The sequence below is a fragment of the Calypte anna genome, chromosome 14 (assembly GCF_003957555.1).
Source record: "Calypte anna isolate BGI_N300 chromosome 14, bCalAnn1_v1.p, whole genome shotgun sequence".
Lineage (NCBI taxonomy): Eukaryota > Metazoa > Chordata > Aves > Apodiformes > Trochilidae > Calypte > Calypte anna.
Window position 1 is genome coordinate 5,002,400 of NC_044260.1, and position 15,190 is coordinate 5,017,589.

The 15,190-nt window shown below is 39.6% G+C and overlaps 1 protein-coding gene across 2 annotated transcripts in view; it reads left to right on the top strand.

Moving 5' to 3' along the window:
• MAD1L1 (mitotic arrest deficient 1 like 1) overlaps nt 1-15,190 on the top strand; it is a 339,536-nt gene that overhangs the window by 82,855 nt on the left and 241,491 nt on the right. The window lies entirely within an intron of this gene.

A 15,190-nucleotide genomic window follows, 5' to 3' on the forward strand; every position in this document is an offset into this window, starting at 1 on the left:
CTGGTTTTCAGTGCAAGCCTTGCTCAGCACTGTGTTGTGCTGCTAGAAGTGAGCTTGCACAGCACACCAGTCAGATTATTGTTGTGCCTTGTCTAGGGCTGCTGACATTTCTTTATCCTTCAGGTAACTTTGTTTTCTGTATCGTTGCATGAAATCTGAGGGAAAAATCTGCTCTTTGTTCTGAGCCATTTGGTACATTTCTGCTAAAATACCTGGAGTAACCAAAGTGGATGTGACTTGTAAATTCTGTTCCTGACTGAAGTAGATGGCAAAGACAGAGCTGCCAAATGTGAGTTCTTGATCTCTTCTTTCTTCTTTTTCTCTCTCTGTGTTCTTTCAAAAAATAAGTAGGATAGGAAAATTCCCCATCTGATTTAAGATGAGCTCTCCTGAAAGTTACATCTGGGAGCACATCTTAGGAGTATTTAAACAAGCAGTGACTGAACTCAGGAGTCTCAAGTTTGAGGCAAAGCAGCGCCTTTCCCCCCTTTATAGTCTTTCCAGACATCTAATAGACTCCTGAATAAAGGGTGCAAAATTGTTTCTTCTTTTACATTTACTTTTTCACTTTTCTTGGTTCACTCAAAGACAGTTTTCTGATCTGTGTTCATGTTACCGTTTGCTCCCTTAGGAGGGATTAGATTGTGGCAAAGCATAGAGAGAAGAGTCCTTTAAGCAACTCATTGAGGAAGACAACTTACTACAAGAAAAATGCCCTGGGACATGAATTGCTTTAATTAAAACCTTCAGGCAAAAGTTAGAAGTCTCAAAGTACTTCTCATGTAAATAAGATGGCAGCTCCTTACTGCTTTTTAATGTTGTTTGATGTGTATTACAGTCAAGCAAAACTGTTTTGCAGTAGTTATGCACCTACCATATAAATTTGTATTTTTGTAGCTTCATATTGCCATACAGATGTTAAGAAACCTGTTTATGCACAAGAGTCAGACTCCCAAATGCAATATTCTGTGCATGAAAGCAACGATAGGAGTCTAACACTTAAATTGACTGTTAAAAAGAAGTGATTGTGCAGTAACTTTCAAAGTGGGACTCCCTCTCACACATTGCTGGAGTAAACAAGTTTCTCTGAGACCTCCACTGATTACATGCATAGGAAAAGCCCCACCAGGGAGATCAGTCAGTATTTAAAAATATGTAAGAAAATTAATTGTAATACTTGCTGCTTTTGCAATGCTACGTAGGATAAATCAGTACAGGTATTCTTTTTAAATATGCATTGAAAAGTACTGTGTGTTTTTGTCTCTCTATATACACACCTGCAGGCACACATATATTTCAGGTGCAGGGATTTCCTAAGTCTTCTTTAGCAGGGAGATGCCCAGATATTGCTTGAGTTTCCACTCAATATCCCATTGCTGCTGCTGTTCTTTGTCATGCCTCCAGTTGTACTGGAGAGCAAAGTATCACTTCCCATCTCTTCTCCTAATTTTTCTTCAGGCATATTGCCTGACACAAAACCTTAGGAATCATGACAGAAATAATACATTATTAATAAATTAACCTAGACTATATAGGGCTTGACGACTTCTGTCTGCCTTGGTGAGTTTGATGTGTACTTTCCTCCCAGACAAAAAGTAAATTCTGTGCAGAATAGCCGTGGGGTTCTCTTTATAAAATGTCTGCTTCTGCTTAAGTGGGCTGATGGTAAATTGGAAGCATTTCATTGCTGCTGATGGCAAAGTGATACTTCATACTTCACTGGAGATTTCTGAGCTCCGTCAGTCCTTTACTGCTAGGAGTCATCATGGCTGGGAAGATGAAGATCAAGAGTAGAAATAAAATAGATTATTTATTTTTAAAAAAGGCTAAATTTTAGCGCTACCATTCAGGAATTTTTTTGCCTGTTGAGGGAAGGTTTGCTCTCCTTCTACATATAACATTTTGATATTATTGAGATGACCACATCTGCCTTCCTTACAAAGTGAGAAAGTGGTTTCACTGTTTGGGATAAATGAAGTATAATTTGGATACCTTGCTTTAATGTATAAGGTATAGGCTCAGGTTTTCCTGTCAGCAGGACACTGTATATCTTCCAATGATGTTCAGCTGTCTTTATTAGCACACAGGCAAACTAAACTTGTGTATTTTCATAGCCATTAGCATCTCAGATATTTGCTTTGTAAATTTCCTTTATCAAATCTCCTGGTTTATCCTCTGCTGCCACAAAACCCTTCAATTGCTTTTCTTTGGACATCTGGTGGTATTAATTGTGTGGTGGACCTCAGACAAGAATATTCTGCCCAGTTGTATTTCTGGCTACTAGTATGGCAGCAAGTATTATTAGTAGTTATTGTTGCATATTGATTTGCATTTTCAAAATGCCTTTCATTGGAGATAATTAGTGAGCTACCTAGTGATTAGTTTCTTTTTCAGCAGCTTTAGCAGTGGTTGATATAAGTGAAGTTGCAAGAACTAGCTGGATGTCCCAAAATAGGAGTCCTGGTATCTTGCTGTGTCCCACGGGCCTGCTTGGTCATTTTGTGGTCTGGTCTGGTGATGCGATTTAGGTACAAATCAGTGGCTATACTTAATTTGGGTTGTGCCTGTGATGGGAGATCAGGTGTCTTGAGGCATTGGATATTTGTGTGGTGTCTGTCCTGTGTATATAGAATCATAGAATCATAGAATTGGCTGGGTTGGAAGGGACCTCGGAGATCATCGAGTGCAACCCTTTTACCACCGTTGCGGTTGCTAGACCATGGCACTGAGTGCCACATCCAGTCTCTTTTTAAATATCTCCAGGGATGGAGAATCCACTACTTCCCGGGGCAGCCCATTCCAATGCTTGATCACTCTCTCCGTAAAGAAATTCTTTCTAATATCTAACCTAAACTTCCCCTGGCACAACTTAAGACCCTGCCCTCTTGTCTTGTTGAAAGTCATCTGGCAAAAGAGACCAACGTCCACCTGGTTACAACCTCCTTTCAGGGAGTTGTAGAGAGTGATGAGGTCTCCCCTGAGCCTCCTCTTCTCCAGGCTGAACAGCCCCAGCTCTCTCAGCCTCTCCTCATAGGATCTGTGCTCGAGTCCCTTCACCAGCCTGGTTGCCCTCCTTTGGACCTGCTCCAGGACCTCGATATCCTTCCTGAACTGAGGGGCCCAGAACTGGACACAGTACTCGAGGTGTGGCCTCACCAGGGCTGAGTACAGGGGCAGAATCACTTCCTTGGACCTGCTGGCGATATACAAGGTCATCAGTTTGTGGCTGTAACATGGTCCTGCCTGCTTGTTGCAGACAAGCTGGGTCATCAGGTCCCAGGTCCTCCAGTCTTGTGAATCTTGTGGCTGATGGAACATGGTGTTCTTCTTGCCTCTGGTGAGAAAGGAGTGTTTGCATAGGAGATTTGCTCGGTACCTTGCTGTGCTGTGTAAGCAAAGAATCTTTCTATCAATTCATACAAGAACTAACCCTGCCTTTTTAAAGGTCATTTCTGTCTCCGTCAGCTCTTAAAGTTCAAGAGGAAATAAACTGCTTAGAGTTGGCATTTTTCAAGTCAAGTGTCAACTTTCCAAGCCCCCAAGCCAGCAAGTGCAGAGGAAGGAGAGATTAATAAGTGAGCTACTTGGTTGATACAGTGATTGTGCAGAAACATTCCCTTTTTATTTTCCTCTTTATGGGGCTTTGGAATAAAATTCAACATCGTTGAAATATCTCACTTTCTCCTTTTCACTTTGCAATGCAAAAGTATCCAAAGCTCTTTCAAAGTGCTTCTTTTCTCATTAGCCCACTGACAGCATGCAGAGGGTTTGTCAGCTCCAGTGAAGTAGGACACAAGGAACATTTTATGACAGTATCAATACCTAAAAGCTCCTTTAACCGCAGAACCTTATTACCCAGTGAGAATAAAATGCACTTTCAGAAAGTAGCCTGAGGGTGAAGCCTCCAAGCAGGTGCTTGCCCTTAACTGCATTGATGCCTTTACCCATGCAGGAGACAGTGGATCAATAAGGAAATAAACAGGAAGAATGGACTTTATTAATCAGGTACAGTGGAGACAGCAGGGGAGATGGTAATGGAAGGCAGGTGGCAATCAAAGGGCATGCTGAGCTTTGACCATCTATTGGCTGCCAAAGTGCCTGTATTGGATGTGGGAGATGTAGGCTATGGAGGGACCAGGACTGCTGATTGTGATGTTGGGTAGCCCCACAGAGAGCAAGCTGTGCATCCCAATGACTTTTTTGGGGTTTTAGTTTCAGTCTTGGCAACCTTTTCCTCCTGTATTTTTTTTACTGTCCCATGTAAGCTCCCATTGGAGGTTTTCTGCCTTCAAAATTTATTTAGAAGTCTGTAAAACTAAACACATGAACAGCATTATCTTTCTTGCTTTGCTTTAAAAATTAAAAAAAAAAAAGCTTTATGTTATGAACTGTTTTTTAAAAATGACAGATAAATCACTTGCCAAGTATCTCTGCATTTTCAAAATGTATGCATTTAACCTTCTTGTTCTGGCTGGTACAGCTATGAATTCTTAATGTAGGAAAGCTCTGCCTGCCCATCATACTATGAAAAATGGTGGCAATGGTGTATTAGGGGCTGCATTTCCAAATGGCTTTAAAATAGGAATAATTTTCTGTTTTTCTCTATCTGCAGGTGGCCACTTGATGTGAAATCACACATGATGTTATTGTTTATGCCCTTTGAGTTTCTACGTAGCTCATGTTTGGTTTCTCTAGATACCTATTTAAAATAAGAGCTCTCTGGAAAATTCAGGGCTTTGAATGTTTTCTTTTGTGGTCCTACATGTTATTGTCACCTGAGATCACCAAAAATGAATCCTGAGCATCTGTTAACCGGAGGGAAGATCATAAGCAGATCATTTCTTGTACAAGAAGTTGATTCATGGTCCTTTTAATTCCTATTCATATTCTTACATAAATACATGGAGACAGGTGCTGTGAAGAGACCTGGCTGGGCAAGGTGAAGATCAACCTGACTGCTCAGGTCTGCAACATCTGCTGCTCCTGTCACCTCTTTTTATGTCCATGGAACAGCACAAATTATGTACATCAACCTTATCTCTACACGTGTCTGGGGGATGCCTGTGATCTGCAGCCACTTTTTACCTCCTCTTTGCTTCATGATCCTTTCTTGCTGTCCTCTGCAAAGGCTGCACCTTTTGGATAGCAAAGTCATGAGCTAGTTGGAGCTGTGCTGTGCAATGGCCTTTGGGAATGAAGCATTACCAAATGCTGAGAAAACTTGATGACACATATGTTCAAATGCAGTAGCTATAGTTTGTTGTTTGTTTTGTTGTTTTTTTTTATGGGAAGCTAATTTTAGTAGACACTGATCAGCTGGACTACCTCCTGCTATAGCCAAGAGCTGGTAAACTGCACCTGTGAGAATAGAAATTCAGTTTTTTTCCCAGCTACTAATTCATAGTTTGGAAACTAAATGCTCATACATGAAAAAGATTAAATGGCAACATACCAAAGAAAATGCAACAAAAATGTGCACTTGAGTAAAATAGAAGCTAAATGAGATTTGTTGGTGTGCATTATAAACAAGCAAAGTCTCCTTTTAAACTCTTCCCAATTTTCAGTCGGATCAAAAATCAACCTAAATCAATGAATCAGTGCCAGAAGCTTTGAGAATAATAAAGGAGCAAATATGCAGTGATAATTCCCATGTTTTCCTCAATTTAAAGCTTAAGAATTTCTTGAGCTGCAGGTGATATATTTTTGTATTTAATAGCCCATGATGAATTTCCCTTCATTAATTTGTTTGGTTCTTCTATTGAATGAGGCAGTGAACAATTGCTCCTGCTTCACCTCCTGCCACTCATCATTTTGCAGACTCACAATTGCTTTCATTCTTTTCAAAATGCAATAGCAGAATATAGGGCAGCTAAGGATCTGATTTTCTGCATCAAATCACTTTTCCTAGCTATGGAGTAATGGCCAGAGTAATATCTGAAAGTCTGGGTGGTAAGGATTTATCAGGGCCAGTCAACTGGCCCTGTGTTAGATGGAGAGGAGAGAAATGACACCAGTACAGCCAAGGGAGTATTAAAAGCCAACCTGTAGAGAAGTTGTAGCAGTGTCAATAATCCAGTGGGAGGCTCAAATAGTGCTGTGGCTTTCTGGGTGGTACAGAGAAAATGAACATCTGGAGAATGTTTTAGCAGGGCTTCATTAGTAGGTCTGGTCTGGGCATATTGCTGGGGAGAAATCTCTGCTTGGAAACAGTACCAGAAAGAGCAGTTTGCCTCTGCTCAGCTGCCCATAGGCACTGGTTGAGCAGAGTGCAACTGTGCATTTGTACAATATTTCTTGTGCTGGTGGAGAGCAGGGCTGCTGAACCACTGCAAAGGAATGGGAGATGTTCAGGGTGTGGTGGTCTGGCTTGGAAGATCTCAGTCTCTTTGGTCCCATGATCTGACACCAGATGGCTGGAGATGAGCGCTCTGCTTTGTGGGTCTATGTTTGCTTATATAGATACTCAAAATGGACGTATATGAGGAGTGTATTTTGTTGACTTAATGAGCAGCTAGTTGTGTTTTTCTGCAGAAAAATGTAAGAGTTTGTTACTCATGTCTTATCCTAATCCTGTTGTGGCAGGTGCAAACCAAAGAGAAGGTGTAGCCTTAACTTGGGGATGCTATTATGGAATATTTAGAACGTATTCTTTCAAAACACTTAACACTACCCCAGACTTCCCACATCATGGGTAACTGCTGTGGATTTCAGCAGTAGTCATGAGGACTTGTGACTAAACACCAAGTGCTACCTTGGAAAAGTTCATGGTATCAGCTTGGAGCTCTGGCATAGGCAAAAAATTGGAACCACAACCAACTTTCAGTTGCCTTATTGTGCAACCATTCTCTTTAAGAAATTTCTGTGCTTCATTAATCTTCCAAATCCTACAGCAAATGAGGCAGAGAGCTGCAGAAAACAGATGCAGTCAGGAGCAAATCCTGATTTGTCGTCAGGGCGTGGTAGAAAAACTCATATGTTACCATGTCAAATTGTTTATGCCCGAAGACATGATGTGATTTGGAAAATTAATGGTTACAGGCCAAGTTATTTGGTAAGGGAGTTTTAGATACCTTTGCAGTCTTAATATGTTTCTGTATTTTGGATTTAATGAGTAGCAAGTCTGTTACAGTGCTGTGCTTAATATGGCTTGGATCATGGTAGACTGTTTTGACATACGTTGAGTCAAAGCAGGTGGGAGGTGGAGATGAGATGAAGCTAAATTGGTGCTTGTGAGAAAGCAAAGCCAGGAACAGCAGTCTGTTGGAGCACTTGTCATAGATGGCTAAGTGACTTTCAGTCATTCCTTTGCTTTTATCTACAACAGTGTCCCATGGGTAAGTGCTAGGGGGTAGTACTTAATTGTTTGGGTTTACTTGTTGTCAAGAAGTATCTGTTATGAATCTTCTGAGTCCCATCTGAAAACCCAAGCAGTTTTCATCCCACAACCTGGAGGGGATTTTCACTGACAAAAGCCTGATGCTGAAATGCTGAGCTGTAGCTTTGAATTTTAGTGAGAATTACAGTGGAGGTCCATCCCCAAATTGTTCTGCAAGAAATGTTTTAGACAATTCTGTTTCTATACATTCGCTCAGGTAGTCTTAGATTCAGATATTTAAAAAAGAGAAAGTGTCTGCACAGTAATATACAATACAAATCTCAGTACTCATTTCACTGTGGAGTACTGTAATGCACACTGGAAATGAGGTCTCATTGGAAAAGGTCATTTGAAGCAGATCTGCAGAACCTTCACGAAGCTTTAATGAGTCATGAGTCTGTGAGGGCTCACTTGTTATATTGCAACAGAGGGTTTAATGTTTTGTTTTTCTCATCTAAACATTTTGATCCTCTTTATTTTATTAAGTTAAGCTATTATCTAGCTGTCAAGAGACTAGAATTTCAGCAGAATTGTTTGCTGACAAGTTGGTTCAGCCCAACCATTCTCCTTCTCACTTCTTTCCTTACTTCAAGCAGATTTTCCATTTTTTCACTACATTTTCTCAGTTCTTTATCCTTTACAGCCCCTCAGCTCTCATGCTGCCTATTCCCAGATGACTTTTTCCACTCTTATAACTGTTGGTTTACATGTATAATAGAAATAGGAATTACTCTTAATCACACATGATGGTCATGTCACCAGCTGCCTGTATTGTTTTGCTGAGCTGGAGAGGTCGGCTTGTGACTTGTCAGCTTGATGGGAGCAAGAATGCTTCCCAACTCTAGAGCTTTTGCAGGAGTTTTTCCACAGTGCATGTAGGACTGGATTGGTTTGAGAAAAGCAGGCAGTGCCTTCACCTCACTTCCCATTTCTGACTGCAACAAAATGAAGTCCTTGACACGTGTGTTTAGGGGTGTCTGGGGTTGGTGGGAAAGGACAGAGGTAGAGGCTTAATCTGCATGGTGAGAAAAAAGCAGAAAAAAGACCAAGACAAAAAGAATGAGGAGTTTTGACTTTCTTCATCATATCCAGGCATGGCTGTGAGTTCATCCAACCCATAAGTGTGATTAGAGATGGGTAACTGATGGGGCCAACTGCATTATTCATTATGGTTCAGATTGAAATGAAATCATGGAGGGCAATTTTCTGTCTCACACTTCAAGGTCAGATGAGAGTATTTATTATTCCCTCTCTGTTTATCTGTGAATGCAAATTGAATTTAGTGATTCAAATTGATGAAATGTTAGAAATATAAAACTCATCAGAACCGACATGAAGAAAAATTACTGGGTAGAGCTAGCCAGTGACTTCACCATCCCATGTAGAGGCCTCAGTTTTGATTAGTAATTATTTCAATCTTCGGGTTTTCTCATTCCCATTTTTGTTTCAGTTGTTGTCATTTTTGTTTTCAAAGAAAAAAAGTGTAATAACTCTTTGAAGCATTTAGAATTTGAATTAGATGATGTAAATAAAGCCAGCTGCAGAGGATGCTTGGATCCTGGCTGGAGAAAAAGTTTTCTTTCAAAATTCTTCCTTGTGGATGTTTTTTTGAGGGCTGGCTTGTTTGTTTGTTTTCCTCCCTTCTGTGACAGTTCCCTTTCTACAGTGTTTTCTTCCCTTGCCTTGCACTGAATGTTCAAAGCTGATGTTGGGTATGATAGGGAAGGCAGCAATTTGCCACCTTTTGATGCTGAAGCTCCACACATTTCCTTTCTGACACATCACCCAGGGACTGACCTTCCTCATCTTTCAGTGTTGTTAGCAGAGTAAAAACCAGGACCTGTGAATGGGACCAAATGAGCATGGCTTATTGCAATGATATAATAGAGATATTCTCTTCTCAACTCACTGTAATGCATTTTCAACAATTGAGAGAACATCTTGGCTCAGCTCAGTATATCAGCCTGTGGTCAGAGGCATTGCCATAGTGTGTGTGCCCTGTTTTCTGCAGTGTTGGAAACAAACTTGTATGGGGGAAGTTTTTCTTACCTCAGAGTGGGAATGGAAAATCCTTGCCAGGGAGTGCTCTTTAAAAATAGGCATTTCTCTGTAATTGCCAGATGCCACATATGAAATTATGGTACAGAGACAGATGACACATGCTGTGCAGACTCTGAGCTGTGTTAATAATCATGGACTGTTGTTTTTAACTCCTGCTTTTAATAAGTTACATTTTATTAAGAACTTTCACTATTTCTTTCTCTACCAGGCACTGCAAAGGGGTTCATTTTGCTCAGGATGAAAGTGTCTGACTTGGTGATTCAGAACAAGAGCCATGAGCGTTTAGACATACCAGAAACCCTTAATAGATTTGTTTTCAAAGCTATTATCAACCACTTTGTGAACTATCAGCTTGATTTCTTCCATATCCAGTTTTACTGAAGACAGCAGCATTTTCAAGTTGATAAACATGCAACAAGAATGTGGGTTCAGTGGTTGTTAAATACCAGTTAAAGTTATATTCACCAAATAAATGCCTTTAATGGAAGCTTTGGCCTTAGGAGAATTTAAGGTTTGGAGGCTTAAAAAAAGGACATTTATGCCTGTTGTTCTCTCACCCTTGAAATACTTTAGATTCCAGAAGTCAGAGATGGATGTGTTTGACAAACTATTCATGCTTCATCCTAAAAGCAAAGCAAACCACAGAAGTCTCTCATTTATTAATTAAGACATTGCTTTCATTCTCATCTTGATGGTGGATGTGGAAAGCATGTTTATTAGTGTGCCAGTGTATCTCATATCAAGAGGCTGGTTAAGTATCTGTTCAGATAGAGCCACATAGCCTTTGCATTTTGGCAATTTTCCTGGTTTTGGTTCCTTTGGGTTTTTGTGGTCAGCAAAGCCGTGTGCATTGCAGCAAGTGTGCTGACCCTGTAATGAAAAGAAGCAGAGGGTGCCTGATGTGAATTTCTCTTAGTAAATCCTAACTCCTGTCAGTCCATTAGGGCTATTTTACCAGAGCTGGGGCATAAAACTTGTGTTATTTTTGTTCTGCAACTGTTCACTTTGAAGGAGCTGCATTTCTGAGCCTGATATTTATGTTTCTGGTTAGGGAGTAAAATTAAATACTGTCTCAAAGATAATTCATATTATCAGTGTACCAATAAAGCTCCAAATGTATCTTGGCTTCTTACCCATTTCATCTGTCCACACTAGCAAAATAATTCTCTTTATTTTGTTCCCTCATTAGAAATTCATTATTATTCAAGTCTTCCTTGCATGTCGAGCGCCAATGTGACGTACGAACTGCTTATTTTTGAATGATGTGTGATTAATGGGAGCCTGATGATGATGAGTTACATAAAGGTCTTTGAGAAAATACAAAGTGTGAACCAAGAGAAAGTTTGTAGATGTTTGCCGAGGACTTGGGAGAAAGAAATAGCAAGAAAAAAGTTTGTTTTTCTACTGACTCTCTGTTAACCATTTTACGTAGTAGTAGTTTTTTTTCTGTAGCAGTATTTCATACAACTCTCTCTAAGGCACAGTTAAAGCTCTGAATTATATATAGCCCTTGTGATAACATCTACTAAAGATGTTAATATTTTGTATCATTGCTCCTTCTGAGTGTAGGAAGCAGACAGCAGGGACTTGTTGGACTCCACAGTTCCTGCCTGGGATTGCTGCAGTAGCAGCCCGGTGCTGGAGAGCAGGGATGGATGCTGCTGCTTCAGCATATTCATGGTTCTATACGTGAAGAAGAAAGCAGAAGGAGATGCCAAACCAACTTACTTACATAAAAATTAGCACCCAAACCTTTGACTTTTGAGCTGTAATACTTTGGAGTACTAAAATAATCTTCTGTGTCATAATCTTTTCTGGTTTACCTGACTTAAATGTATGTTTCAGCAGCTCCATTCTGCAGTTCCTTTTTAATGTAAGTTGGGAATTTTTCGGTTTTGCCAACCCCTACCTTGTCTTACCTATCTCCTGTCCCTTTTAAAGTCAGGTGATCTTTGTCATGATCTTCTCTCTTCTGTTTTTCCATATTAATTCCTGTCTCTGATGATGGTGGCTCCTGTCGAGGCAGGTTAGGCAGAGGCTGTGGGAGAAAGAAGTCTCTGCCAGAAACTGGAGGTTGGAAGGAGCTTTGAGGGAGGGCACAGATGCTCTACTGCTATCCACTGGACAGTCTGAAGAGATGCTGGAGTTACCCTGATGCTACTTATGCCTTCATGTTGGCTTATAAAACCTGAAGGAGAAGAACTGGAATGAAAAATAACACTTTTTTGTGCAGGCTGTCTGTTTATCAGTTTCCAGTGTGGTTTATGTCTTTGTGTGTGCTCTCTATAAATGTGTAGACAAGTTGAAAAGGCTGCAAGTTGTCAAGCCTCTGGAATGGGGAACGAGTGTGCCTTTCTACATCCAAATGTCTTGCTGCAAAACAATTTCTCTTGCTCCTTTTTGCCTCATTAGCTTGTGTGCTAACCTTTATATTTTGGACATGAAGTTGTTGATAGTTGCAGTGTCTTTCTTTTTTCTGTTATATATGTGCAATAACACTGTCATTGTGTTTTCCCTCTGTGCATCTTCAATGTTCTTCCCGTCCACACTCTCTGGTTTTTGGTTCTTTCTCTTTGATGTGATCCTTTTTTCTGACAGTTGGCCCTGATATGTGCCAGTGTCTAATCTCTTTCTGAGATGCAACATGACCCAGACAGTGTAGCTCTTCTAATTGTCTCTGTGCTGCTGTGGACCTCTTGTTTTCCTCCCACAGGATGGTTCTGGCATCCTGTTTGCTTTCCCTGTAGTTTTTTTAGCATCTTGGAGGTGGTAATGTGGCTACTGAGTGATTAAAATAATGTTTTACAAATCATTGAGGGGAAGGAGGGGAGAAAAGCTGTCAGCTGCTCTTATAATTTTGTGAAGGAGATTAACAAAATGTGTCTTATAGCTTCAGTATCCACTCTCTGACACTATTGTTCTCATTCTTCCAAAGAACATTCTGGAAAATGAAGTTTTATCATTAAGATAACATTAAAGTGGATTACAGAAGGGAAGAGCAAAATATGAAGAGTCCCAACAGCTCAGAACAGAAAGATGTTGGCATCTCAGTCAATGGGATGTGGAACAAGGAACATTAATAGTCTGATAAACAGAAATGACTTTTTATGTTTAAGGCTTAGTGGGTTTACTTTAAACTTTCAAGGTTTTTGAAAATGCCAGTTCTCCAAGCTTACATTGAACTTAGAAGTTGGGGCCTATTTTATTTTATCTTTTTTTTTAATGCTAGTTTTGAGGGAGCAATTGCTTTTGAGAAGTCATTGGTGTCATCAGTGTGGAGGAAGAGTGCCCACATCTAACAGCATTTGCTGCTAGGCATCTACTTTCAAATCCTGTTTTGTGTCAATTAAGGAAAGTAACTTTCTTTTTGGGTTTTTTATTATGGAGACAGATCATATTGTATTTGGTGCAATTTCTGGAAGAATTATCAATCTATCCTAAAAGAGGAAGAAAGGATCTCAATAATTTGCTTTGGCATGGTGTGGAGAGTTGTAAAGAAGTTGAATTTCACACTTCCTCTAGCAAGGAAACCAATGGTAACAGAGTCAGTTCAGAGTTTAAGTATTGTCTCTGCTTTCATAGACATCTCTGGCATTTACATTTTATGTAGATTAAAATCACATTTGACCTGAGGCTGAAATATAAACAGATGATTATGTTCTTTCCAAACACATTGGCTGAGGCAATTGCCCATTTCTCTTTGCTTAACTTTTCCCATGTTTTAAAACAATTGTTTTCCAGCCTCGTTTGAGAGGTGTGCATGGGGCTGAATGTCTGCTCTCCATCAGATGTGAATCTCAAATATTTTTCATTATTTCAAGAAGGAAACCTGGTGTATATCTCATTTATCTTTGTGAATGTCAACTCAATCTTACACCACCAGTCCACAGAGCATTTATAAAAACATGTCACAATATTGGGAGATTAGGGAAAAAAGATTTCTCCATTATCCTATCAAAATGTGTTTGAATAATCAAAGGTGAGATTCTGGCTGTTTTGCAGTATTTAACCTTATGTTTGCTTTTTTTCTTCAGTTCCTACTCTAATCGAAATTTAAGTTTCTTTGATAGAGCAAACAATATTTGCAGTAAGGTTTCTGTAGTGCAATTTAATTTGTAATAACACAATTGATGAGGGGTTTGTACTTAAATTCATGCTATGCATAAGAAAAGAGAATTCTTAAACAAATTCTAATAAATCTTAAGACAGAAGCTGAGGTTACCTGCTCTCACCCATCCACACTGGAGGATGTTATGGTTATACCACTTAATTTTTTCCCATATTTTAGATGGTATGCTAGAGTTGAACTTCCCATTTGTCATCTTTGGATGTTGTCTTCCAGGAAATTTTTAGTATGGATTTATTTTGTAGAATCTGAGAAGAGCTTGTTCTCTTTAATCCTGTGACTCCTGGCATTGTTCAAGAAGAAAAAGGGCAGAGTTTCTATCAAGTATCCATGAGACTGAATTTGAGAAGTTGACTGAGGTTGGGATGGGGAAGGGAGCATCCAGTGTAAGGCTGGTGCCACTTCACTGCCTTTGGGCACAGATTCCCTTTTTAACTGATTAATTAAAACAGAACCAAGAAGTGGTGGTGCCCTGATAATGAAATTAACCATTTTCAAATGCAGATTTGAAGCTCTCTTGATGAACTTTCCTGCCAATATGCAACAATGAAGAGACTTATTTCACAGTCCCTGATTATTAAATTGGTCTGTGAATGATTCCAAATTGAACTGGAGCTTTTAACAGGCTTCTAATTCATCCATTGTTTCTAAAATGCATGTTTTTCTTCAAGGAGAAGGATTTTGAGGTAGGGAGACAGCTGTTTGGGGATTTTTGTGAATTCATACATAAATTTCCCAAGAAATACATGCTGCATGGCCAGGTCAAAAAGTTGTACTTGATTTATGATAAGAGTGTCTTTTAAAGTAGTGTTCCCCTTCAAATCTGTCTAAACAACTTAAAACAGTGCAATTTTTATTTAAAAATCATTTTTATCTGTTTTCTTTTAATTGCAATGATAAAAAGCACCCATGAATTTTTGAGTGTTGTTTTTAGCATCAGAGAAACAAACACTTCTGTTCCTGAGTAACTTGGAGATGTTGGTTTCTGTCTTTCTATCTTGCTTGAGAGTTTTTGACTTTTCTGCTATCCTTTTTTTTTAACATGTCCTGCTCACTGTTTAACTACTTAAGTTTGTACAGTCGAGGATAAACTTGTTATACATAAATTATGAACTGACTCAACCCTCACAATAATTATTTCACTCTTATTTTAATATTGATCAAGTACTTTGTCAACATACTTGATCTGTGATGAGCTGCTTCACAACTGCATTGGAACCAGCTGTCCATTAGTGTCCCAGCAGCAGACTGAGTGTCTGAAGGACGCATATTGAGATCAGCTCCAGGTATACATGGGTAATTATATGCCATCACATCATGTTGCAAGGAGAGCTAAGAAGAGGGACCGAGCTCTTCTGGCTTAATTAAGAATCATGTCCAAAGAAGCGCTAATCACCTGGCCTCAGAAGACGTTTCTCTTCCAGTATAGGTTGCTGGCAAGAGCAGAGTGCAGGTGGTGGCTATAATTACTTGCTGAGTATTACCTGTCTGTCAAAGCTGCTTATACTAAATTTCCCTTTTACTTTGTTAGAAAAAAAGATTAAAAGCTACAGTAGAACCCAAGATTGTGCATCGTTTGTTGAAAGTAAGGCATCTTCTCAAAGGCAAAATGATTTGAATAGATATGC